Consider the following 10,914-nt stretch of genomic DNA (forward strand, 5'->3'; position numbering starts at 1 on the left):
GGCTGCACTTTCTTTAGCGCTGGGCGGCTCTCCTTATGGGGCGCACTCCTTGCACGTGGGGCTCCCCTATGCGGGGGACACCCCTGCGTGGCACGGCACTCCTTACGCGCATCAGCACTGCGCATGGGCCAGCTCCACATGGGTCAGGGAGGCCCAGGGTTAGAACCGCGGACCTTCCATGTGGTAGACGGACGCCCTGACCCATTGGGCCAAGACCGCTTCCCATATTTTTAATTTCTTTAAAATCATTAGTTCTTTAAACACGTTATTTAGGTTTTTAAATAAATGAGTGGAGAATTAGACCACCTACTTCTTCTGGAGCCTTTTTTCACATCTCCCCATTTGTTCTGTCTCTGTTTTTTTGGTTTCAATTCAATGATCATTTATTCAGGTCCCAGAGGACACTGTATGTCAGCCCCAAAGAAACTTGTAATCGAACACAATCAAGGCAGATGTACATACAGACAAGTGTGAGATAATGGGGGTGGAGATACCCCAGATGGTGCAGCTTGATAATCCAGGCCCGATGCATTCCTAAAGCCTCCTTCATTGTTCCGGGCTCTTTTATGCCACAGGGTTTTCAAGGGGAGGGGAGCAATAGTTACAGACGTGCTAGAAACAGACCAGATGCTCTGGTTTCTCCTTGTCATGATGCCTCTCCTTTCCAGTCCCACCACGAGGCTGCTTTGATTCTGGGCCTTGGCTCTCGATTTGGGGGTAGTTGGAAATGATGGGCCTGTCCTTGATGGTGCTGCCTCAATGGTTCTATGAAGGCCGTTCAGCACAGGAAGCAGTACTGAGTGACTGTGTGTCAGACACTGTGGGAGGCCTTGGGTGCAAAAGGTGAAGAAGGCAGGGGACTTGCCCTAGAGAGGGCCACTCTCCACGGGACTACTATCCACAGACAGACACAGGAGTAGTGTTGGAGGTGTACATGGAATAGGGGGGAAGCAGGGAGTGGTGCTTAGCCAGCCGGAGGAGATGGCCCTGGGCTGTGACTTGAGGAAGTACAAGAGGTCAATAGCCAAGCAGAGGCTGAGGGCCGAGACAATTGAGCAGAGGCTGGGAGGGGCAGGCAGCGTGAGAGACCTAAAAGGAGTGAGGCAAAACATCAGACCTTGAATTTGAGGAGAAAGGCCACAGGCACTGAGACCTGGCTGGTGTCCCTAAGGGCCTGTAAATCTCAGAAGCTATAATACAGGATGAAAGAAGGACATCACCTTGAGACTTTCTGAAATACAGAAAGCAATATAAACCTCTTTTCCAGAAAATCTTAAGCTTTTCTCCCTAAGTACAACACTGCATCGACCCTTGTGTACTTCTAGGTACGTGATGCTTTCTAGAAGTCTTGAGGGCTTGGGCCCTGGCTGTGCGTTTCCACATACCTGCAAATGCTTCCGAAATCTGTATCTCCCTGTGAGTGGAAAATGACCCTCATTTCCCCAAAGATGTTCTCAGCACAAAGTAAAAGCTCTTTCCTTAACTCGCCACAGGTTCCCAGTCTCCCAGTAACCAGTTTGTAAAGGACACAAAAAGTGTAATCTTTTTTTTTTTCAATCCTTAGAATATTATATTTTATTGGAATGTAAGTAACTCCACAGAACTGTACAATTGAAAGTGGATAAAACATGAAGTTCTAGTTTGTATATATGTTGCTAGAGTTAAAATGAAAAAAAAAAAAACAATGACATAGACCAGTATAACACAAAGAGTAAAACCTAATAATCAACAGTAAACGTATAATAATATTGCTCCATCATTTGTGAAAAAGCTACCATACAAATGCAAAATGTTAACAATGGGGAAAATGATCGGGCGGATGGGAGTAATATGAGGACTCTTACCTTTTGCATGATATTACTAGAAACCTACAATTGTTCTGATTAAAAACACACACACACATTGTTCTGCTCTCCTTTTCATATGCCCTCCCTGCTTTGAATAAAATCAAAAGTAAAATGTTTTTGTGAACACAATTTGGACAGCTGCCCTGGTCACACTGATTCTCCCAAGGGCCATATTTGTGCTTTACCTACCTTTTCTAGAAGAAGGCTCTGTTCATTGGCTCTCAGAGGTGGTCATATAACTCAGTAACTTACCCCATTCCTGGATGCGGTGATTGGTTTCAAAGAATGGGTATCTGATTCAAACAGGGTCAATTGAGTCTTTCCCTGGGATTTTACAAATGAACACGTTTGCTTTTCTCTCAGGTTGCCTGTGACTGTGGAATGGGATGCAGTGGGAGTGAGGGAGAGACCCAACATTGAGTCCAGGGATTAAGTTACCGCCAAGGCTCCACGTCTGCCCTTTCCCGTTTAAGTCAGCCTCATATAGGTTTATGCTTTCAACATCAATACAAACATGAACATTTAAAAATTTCAAACATTAGAGCAATGTATTATATAAAAGGAAAAACACCTGGTTTTTGCCTCCAACAAACAACTTGTTCCCTGTCTAGGTTAAATTTTCAAAGGAGGTTTTTTTTAGTCTCTTTTCCTGGAAAAATCCACCAATCTTTTGGAACTCTTCCCATTTTAAACTTAAAAAAAAAAATTGGGTTCATTACCTCACCATCCCAACCTATCCTATACTTCTTCATATTTCTTGCCCTCCAGCAATCCTGTGATCTGTTGTATTGCTCAGGCTCTTGTCATTGCAAATGGTAGAAACACAATCCAAATTAGCTGATTGATGGTGTTGGCAGCACAGGGGGCAAGGCCTGTTCTAACAAAAGTAAACAGGAAATAGGGCAAATCAAAAGTTCCTGGAACCAATGCAAATCCGGCTGACACGGTGCTCACGACTAGAGCTATGAGCTTGATTTTGGATAGTCCAGCCAAAATTCCCTGTCCGCCTGCAGCTTCATCTCTTTCCATCGCTTTTCATCTTTTGTCTCTTTTCCTACTTCCATTGACCTTCAGTTATTGAGGCAGATTCTATTTCTACCTTTTCTTTTGGTTTTCTGGACAAAGAAAAGCCACAGATGAAAGAGGTCTCATCTCATATATTTCTGCTTTGGCTTGGCCCAAAGATGCTTTTTCAAAGAAAAGAGATACCACAGGTTCTGGTTTAGGTTTATCTTCCTGGTTGAGGCTTCTGTTGAGTTGTGTGACATACATGTGCCCAAGGAAGTTTTTAAAGTGCTGAAATGTTATGCACTGCTTATTGATATTTCTAAAAAGATGCATAAACTTGTGACAGGTTTCCTGCCCAACTCTTCTTTCTAGATATAAGACATATCCTCCTACCCAACTTGTCAGGAGGCACGAGGACAAAGTGTGGGTGATGCGGCCATAATGCACGAGTCCGGTTGCTTCCCAGATCCCTGTGTCTTCTCTTACTGGCTGCTTGGCTCCATCATCTTCCTTCTCCACACCACGTCCTGTGCCCCCCAAGGGCAATCTTTTTATTTTGCTTTGTTTGTTTGAAGGAGGTTTTGATTTTGAGAGTTTTTTTCCTTTTATCAAACATTTTAAACCAACTATTTTCAATTGGAAAATACTATGTAAAGTCCAAGGCAAAAACAACAACAAAAATCAAACAGTACGAAACATTAAACATGAAGTCTCTCCCTGCAGTCTTCCCCTAAAAAGCCAGCACTCATAAATTTCTTGTTTATCCTTCCAGAATTCTTCTATGGAGAGCACGGAGTTTTTTAGACAATGTACATTTAGTAAGTAAGTAATATGTTAAATGAATGGCAGTCTGGGGTGGAGGCTGAAAATAGCCTCCAGAAGGGTCTGCCAGGAGTCAGGGTCCAGGTTTTACTATAAACCCACTGCCTGAAGAATACCTTCAATTGCTAGGTTCTTCTGTTCTTTGCTCTCCTTCATGTCATCTTTCCCACCACAGGAAGGCATTTGTCTGCCTAATGACCTGCAAAGCAGGAAGGATATTCAGTAACCTCACTTTGTTCTGTTGACCTTCACTGGAGATGCCTCAACAGGCCCTTTTAAGAGTAGATGGGACAGTGAGCATAGTGGGTGCTCAAGAAATCTTTATTAACTTAATTTTCCTCCATTAGTTTGATTGTTCTGTTTTAACCCTTACATATAGCAGTTCACATTTTTATTTTCCTATGGATATTTGCTGTGTTCCTCTTGTGTACAAGTTACATGCAATGCAGGGGAGGATGAAAGCTGAACTAGTATCCCGAGGGAAGAGGGTCTCTCGGGGTGAAGAAATCAGGGCAGGAATAGTGGAGAAAAGGCCCGAAAGGACATATGAAAAAAACTGGAATATTGATTGTGTGCTTTGTATTAATGTTAAAATTATTGAACTTGATAATTGCACTTATGGTGGTTTATAATTATACTTGTTCTTAGGAAATGTAACAAAGTACTGTGTTCAAAGAGAATGATGTATACAACATATTCTCAAATGTTTAGAAAATACAAAGATAAATAGATATATAGATGATAAATATATAGAGAGATAGAGAGATGGATTGATAGATGGATAGATAGAATGATATAGCAAATAGGACAACATGTTAAAATTGGTGGATCTGGGTATCTGGGGGGTAAGTATGTTGGAGTTCACTCTATTGTATTATTTTTGCATCTGTCCTGTAAATTGGAAATTATTTAAAAATAAAAATTTAAGGAAAAAACAAAATAAATCAGGGAAGGCTCAAGGAAGGAGGCAGCATTAAGCCTCGTAGAAGGGATGAATGGTCTACGGTCAATTTTTTTTTTTTTAAAGGTTATTTATTTCTCTCCCCTTCTCCCCCTCCGCCCCAGTGGTCTGTTCTCTGTGTCTATTTTGCTGCATTTTCTTTGTCCACTTCTGTTGTCAGCAGCACAGGAATCTGTTTCTTTTTGTTGCATCATCTTGCTGTGTCAGCTCTCCATGTGGGAGGTGCCATTCCTGGGCAGGCTGAACTTTCTTTCGCGCTGGGTGGCTCTCTTTATGGGGCGCACTCCTTGCGCATGGGGATACGGCCAATTTTTAAAAATCTCTATTTGCCTCTTCAGTTCTAAAGCATCTGCACAGTTCAATTTTAGTTGAATGTAGTGCTTAGTATGTATGAAGTTGATGCACAGTATGATATATACATGAGATAAAATATATATATAGTCTGAGTGAGATATGGATTGCTATACCCACTCTACAAAAAATAAATTTTAAATCGTGGTGAAATAGTCAGGTGCTTTGAAAAGTCAGATGTCCCTTTAAATAAATATACCAGATTGACAGCCATTCAAGGCATCATGGGCCATTACTCTTTTGCATCTTTCATCAAAGCTGGCTTTTCTTTGCTTGGCGCATTTATATCTTCATGGGGAGGTTGTTGGTGGTGTGGGGGGTAGTTTGCAAGTATAGCTGTTGCCCAAACTAGGATGTAATAGTTCCCTTGATTCATTTTTCCTATCAGAAATGTGATCGTAAACATGGAAATTTAAATAAACAAGTTTAATGCAATAACCAAGCCTACCCAAAAAAGTGATATCATCTTACCAAAAACATTGTATGGGAGAAATAATTTTTTAATGTCAGCTTCAAAAGGCTATTAATAAAAAATAGAAGAGAACTTTTAAGTCCTTTGCCACAGCATGAAGCATGCAGTCACGCTTGTTAATTCATGATGACATTTTAACGAGCTGCATTTCGCCAGGATAGCTATTGGCAGGACATATTCCTATTTCTTAGGAGGTTTTCAACGTTAGTTGAATTCCTTTAGTTAGGAGTCCAGCAGCTTCAACCTGTGGTCAGAGCCCATTGCATCCTGACTTAGCAGAGCAGTGAAAGTGGGATTCTGCTTCTTGATTTTTCTTTAGGTGACTCCCAGAGAATCCATCTACGAGGAAATTTCCCACTGGGTCTCAAAAGAAGCATCTATTTTGAAATTCTGCTGTTAACGCTAAGCTTAGAACAGCAGAAAAGGACAAATATGCTAACTGACTCCACTACTATAGTCAGGGAATCATGAGAAATTGCTGCCTGCACGCCTTAGCCTTGGTGTGCAATATGATTCTATGGCTGCCTTTATGCTACAGTTTCAGCATCACCTCCCTAGACGTGTTTTTGTGGATAAATCCATGGTTTCACTTTGGTAGATCAAATCTTGCCTTTTTTTTTTTTTTTCCCAAATCTTGCCTTAAAAGCACAAATATGTCATACTAGTCTAAGCAAATCAAAAATTCCTTGTGCACATTTCTTTTGATCCCTGAACTAAAATCTGAACTTGAAGATTATTAGTGAGCTATAATTTTATGAAAATGAAAGCAATTAAAGGAGGAGTGGGCAAAATATTTATTGCAGCAGTTATTTCTAGGATCACATACTGGAAACAAATCTATAAGCCTATCAACTTAAAAATGAGTAAAAACTGATATATTTATACAATTAAGTAAACTAGAGCTGCGTGGAGCAACACAGATAAATTCCCAAAACAATACTGAGTGAACAAAGTTTTAAAGTTATTATTATTTTCTAACAAAATACCCCAAAATTTACCAGCTTTAAACAATCAACATTTATAATGTCACACTTTCTGTGGGTCAGGGATCCCCTGGTGGCCTAGCTGGCTCTTTTTGGCTCAGGGTCTCTTATGAGGGTCCTTTCAAGCTTCTTAGCATGGCTGTTGGCCTCTCCACAGGGTAGTCTCACCACACAGCCTGACATAGCAGCTGGCTTCTCCCTTAAGAGAGCAATCCAAGGGAGTGAGAGATGGAAGTTCCAATATTTTTTTATACCCTAATCTTGAAAGTGACACTCCATCGTTTCTGCCATATTCTGTTCATTAGAGGTGAGTCCATAAATCCAGCCCACCCTCAAAGGGAGGGGACTTCACAAGGGCACGAACAACAGGAGGCGAAGATCCTTGGGGGCCATCTTAGAGGCTGCCTACCACAACTGCTATACATTCTTTTTGGATACATGTAAAAATAGTATAAAACACATAGTAAATTATGTAGTAACAGCAGTAAGAGTATAAAAACATGTATATGAAAGGTAATCAAATCCAGGGTAAAATTAACTCTGGAATGGAAAGAGAGAACAGGATTGGGGAAGGGTGTGCCAGGGCATCCACTGTGCCTCTATTTTTCTTTTAAAAAGTCAGTATGGAGGGCAGCGGACTTGGCCCGGTGGTTAGGGCGTCCCTCTACCACATGGGAGGCCCGCGGTTCAAGCCCCGGGCCTCCTTGACCCGTGTGGAGCTGGCCCATGTGCAGTGCTGATGCGCGCAAGGAGTGCCGTGCCACGCAGGGGTGTCCCCGTGTAGGGGAGCCTCACACATAAGGAGTGTACCCCTAAGGAGAGCCGCCCAGCATGAAAGAAAGTGCAGCCTGCCCAGGAGTGGCGCGGCACACACGGAGAGCTGACACAAGATGACGCAACAAAAAGAAACACAGATTCCCATGCCGCTGACAACAACAGAAGCAGACAAAAAAGACGCAGCAAAATAGACACAGAGAACAGACAATGGTGGAGGAGGGGGGAGAGAAATAAATTTAAAAAAAAAAAAGTCAGTATGGAAATGTTAGAATTCTGTAAAGTTGGGAGAGGATGCGTCAATGTCCAATGTTACTTTTTTGGTAGGCTTCTGCATTTTTGATAGGTTTGAAATATTTCACAATAAAAAAGAAAGCAAAATACAAATAATTAAAACTCTTAGTACTACTTGCTTTGGCTTAAGGATAGAGTTTTGCCTACATAGAATTTGGACTGCATAGTGTATTGTCCTATCTTTTTTTTTTTTAATTTTTTTATTTTTTATTGACTTTGTAATAATATTACATTAAAAATATATATGTGAGGTCCCATTCAACCCCACCCCCCCACCCCCCCTCTCCCCCCCCCCAACAACACTCGTTCCCATCATCATGACACATCCATTGGATTTGGTAAGTACATCTTTGGGCACCTCTGCACCTCATATACATTGGTTCACATCATGGCCCATACTCTACTCTATTCCATCAAGTGGGCCCTGTGAGGATTTACAATGTCCGGTGATTACCTCTGAAGCACCATCCAGGGCAGCTCCATGTCCCGAAGACGCCTCCACCTCTCATCTCTTCCTGCCTTTCCCCATACACTTTGTCCATTATGTCCACTTTTCCCAATCCAATGCCACCTCTTCTATGTGGACATTGGATTGGTTGTGTCCATTGCACCTCTATGTCAAGAGAAGGGTCAGATTCCACCTGGATGCTGGATGCAATCCTCCCATTTTCAGTTGTAATCACTCTAGGCTCCATGGTGTGGTGGTTGTCCTTCTTCAACTCCATCTTAGCTGAGTGTGGTAAGTCCAATAAATCAGATTGTAGGTGCTGGAGTCTGTTGAGGCTCAGGATCTGGCTATCACATTGTCAGTCCAGAGATTCAAATCCCCTAAATATATCTTAAACCCCAACATTAACTGCACCTCCAGCACATTAGCATGAAAGTCTTATGAAGGGAGATCCCATCTGAGTCCAGATTCATCACACATAAACACCATTTCCAAAGAGGGGCCATCTGCCCTGGTAGTTAACCCCATCGGCCATGACCATAACTCCCATGGGTCTCTTTAGCCCTCAAAGGAACCAATATCTGGGGGTTGTATCTGCTTTATCTGTCTCTCTGACTCTGCTCAGTTGTGCATGAGGGCAAACCTTCTGCCAGCCTCCAGACTCTTTTTTAGAAACTCGTAGCCATATAAACTCATTTCTCCTTTCCATTTCCCCCTTACTTTATGTCCTATCTTTTAATAAACATTCTGGGTGTCATTTGTTGTGTTTTTATTTTGTAATTGTTTTTCTTTGATCCAAAACATCTGACTTTTAATTACAGTTGCCACATCTCTTTCCCTCACTCTTTGCTATAGAACAGATCTCATTTTTTTGTCTTCTAAACCTATAAAACATGTATGTAATTTACTTTAACACTTCATCATTGTAACGCTATCTTTATCTGATTTTGTTAAAACGTTTTTTCGTTCTGAAGAATTTTCCCAGGTATCTTATTACATTAAGTTACCAAACTTCTCTCTGATTCACTTTTAACTTTAAAGCATGTATTTCTGTTCTGATTGCTGATTCATGGATTTCTTGGAATGCACATGCATATTGCACCTCCATGAACAGTTAGTATTTAAAATATATCAAATCGTCCCTAGATGATTTCCTAAATAAAAGCTGATTCCAATCAATTTACTTAAATGCATTCTGAATTACCTCAGACTCTGTTTTTAACACATTCAATATTTATGCAATGCATCCTCATGAGGGTTTCAAATATATTGTTTGGGGACAGGATGAAGCATCCAAAAATAATTAACACAGTGGGCAAAGATAACAAAATGACAAAACTGAAATGGAAGATGCAGATGTACTACCACTTTCAGCATGAAAAGTAACAATCAATTGAAAGTAAATCTTTCTAGGTTGGAGAGCTGCAAACAGCAGCAGGACCGATGTTGATGAGTTGTGGCATTTCACAAGATGGACAGGAGCCAGGATCATCACTGTGGAATATTATATGATCTGGATACTGTTATGTCTCTGTAATTGATTAGAATTGTCCATGGATAATGTTCTTTGTCACAATGCAAGGATTTCTTCAATGTTTCAGTTTCTCCAAAGGCCATTTGCAGGGTAATGTGTTTTTAGAGGAAGGCATTTTTCTACAGTATCAGAAAATAGGATTGAGGTTTTACCAAGATGTCTATATTATTCTCATTGCTGCTACAAAAAAACAGCACTATCTTAGAAGTCAGTGGTATAATTTTTTCCCCTTATTTTATGGTTAGAATTGAGTTTCAGAACTTGTATTGTACGGTGTAAAAATAGTTGCTTCTGAAAGAAAAATCCAATCTTTGCTTTTAAAAGAAGGGGTTTAGGACTTTACTGAATAAACTTATATTGATTTTCACACTTACACAAGCATGAAAGTGACATAACTCCCGGGAAGATTGTGAAGAGTGGGTAAGGAAGGTACGTAAATGCTTTAAAGGAATTTTTAGAATTTGTTTAGAAAATGTAATTTTACTTTAGGTGCAACATACCTTATGATCCAAATACTTGAATTTGGTGAAAGTGTGAGGTTCATCTCACTCTTGCTCTCCATAGCTGTTCCCCTTCCAGAGTGGTCCATGTTTCTGCTAATTTGGGCATCATAATGAACCTTGGCAAGATTGCAAAGTGGTGAAGTTCTTAGAATCCACAAGGGGTAGAAAAGAGGTAGTGAGACCTCTCCTCCATTGGCTGGTGCCTTCCTCTGCCCCTCACTATCCTGTTAAGACATTTTCCGAGAGTCCTTAGGAAAGTTTCAATGGAGTAATGCACATTGCCATTATGTGCGTAGAGCCTACAGCTGAAAGTGTAAATGTATTTGCATTTTAAGGGACGGCAATCCTATAGCACAAAGAATGGAACACAAATGAACCCGATCTGGGCATAAAGATTTTATTATTTTTGGTGGGGGTGGGTATGGTAGAGTGGGTTCTTAGCCTACTGTCCCACTGACCATCAAACCAGTGAGTTTATTTTCAATTTACCACCTCACACTTTAATTTACTTTTATTTATACTTTATAGCTCTTTATATCTTAAGCATTTTCACATAAATGATTCATTTAAAAATTGATTAAACTCTTGCTCTGTTCCAGGACCAGTGTACACAGATATGGAGTTCACTGTCCTTCTTACCATGGGAGCCAGCCATTCCATGAGTGGAGCCAACCACTCGGTGAGGAAGCCTGGGCAGATATTGCCTTTGCTTTACAGTTAAGGAAATGGGGCAGAAGGGAGTTGATCAGAAATGTTGTACTAAATCTTCCAATAGGTGGTTGGGCCACTAAATATAACACAGAGGTGAGTTGGCATTTGTGGTTTGAAGTTGTATGTACCCCAGAAAAATATGTTCTTACATTTAATCCATTCCCGTGGCTGTAAACTCCTTGTAAGTAGAGCCTTTTCATGAGGTT

General features: G+C 40.8%; 1 pseudogene; it reads right to left on the bottom strand.

Moving 5' to 3' along the window:
• Window positions 1-2,639: 2,639 nt before the first annotated feature.
• Window positions 2,640-10,083, bottom strand: LOC131280482 (protoheme IX farnesyltransferase, mitochondrial pseudogene; annotated as a pseudogene).
• Between the last annotated feature and the right edge of the window lie 831 nt (window positions 10,084-10,914).

The sequence above is a fragment of the Dasypus novemcinctus genome, chromosome 11 (genome assembly GCF_030445035.2).
Source record: "Dasypus novemcinctus isolate mDasNov1 chromosome 11, mDasNov1.1.hap2, whole genome shotgun sequence".
Taxonomy (NCBI): domain Eukaryota; kingdom Metazoa; phylum Chordata; class Mammalia; order Cingulata; family Dasypodidae; genus Dasypus; species Dasypus novemcinctus.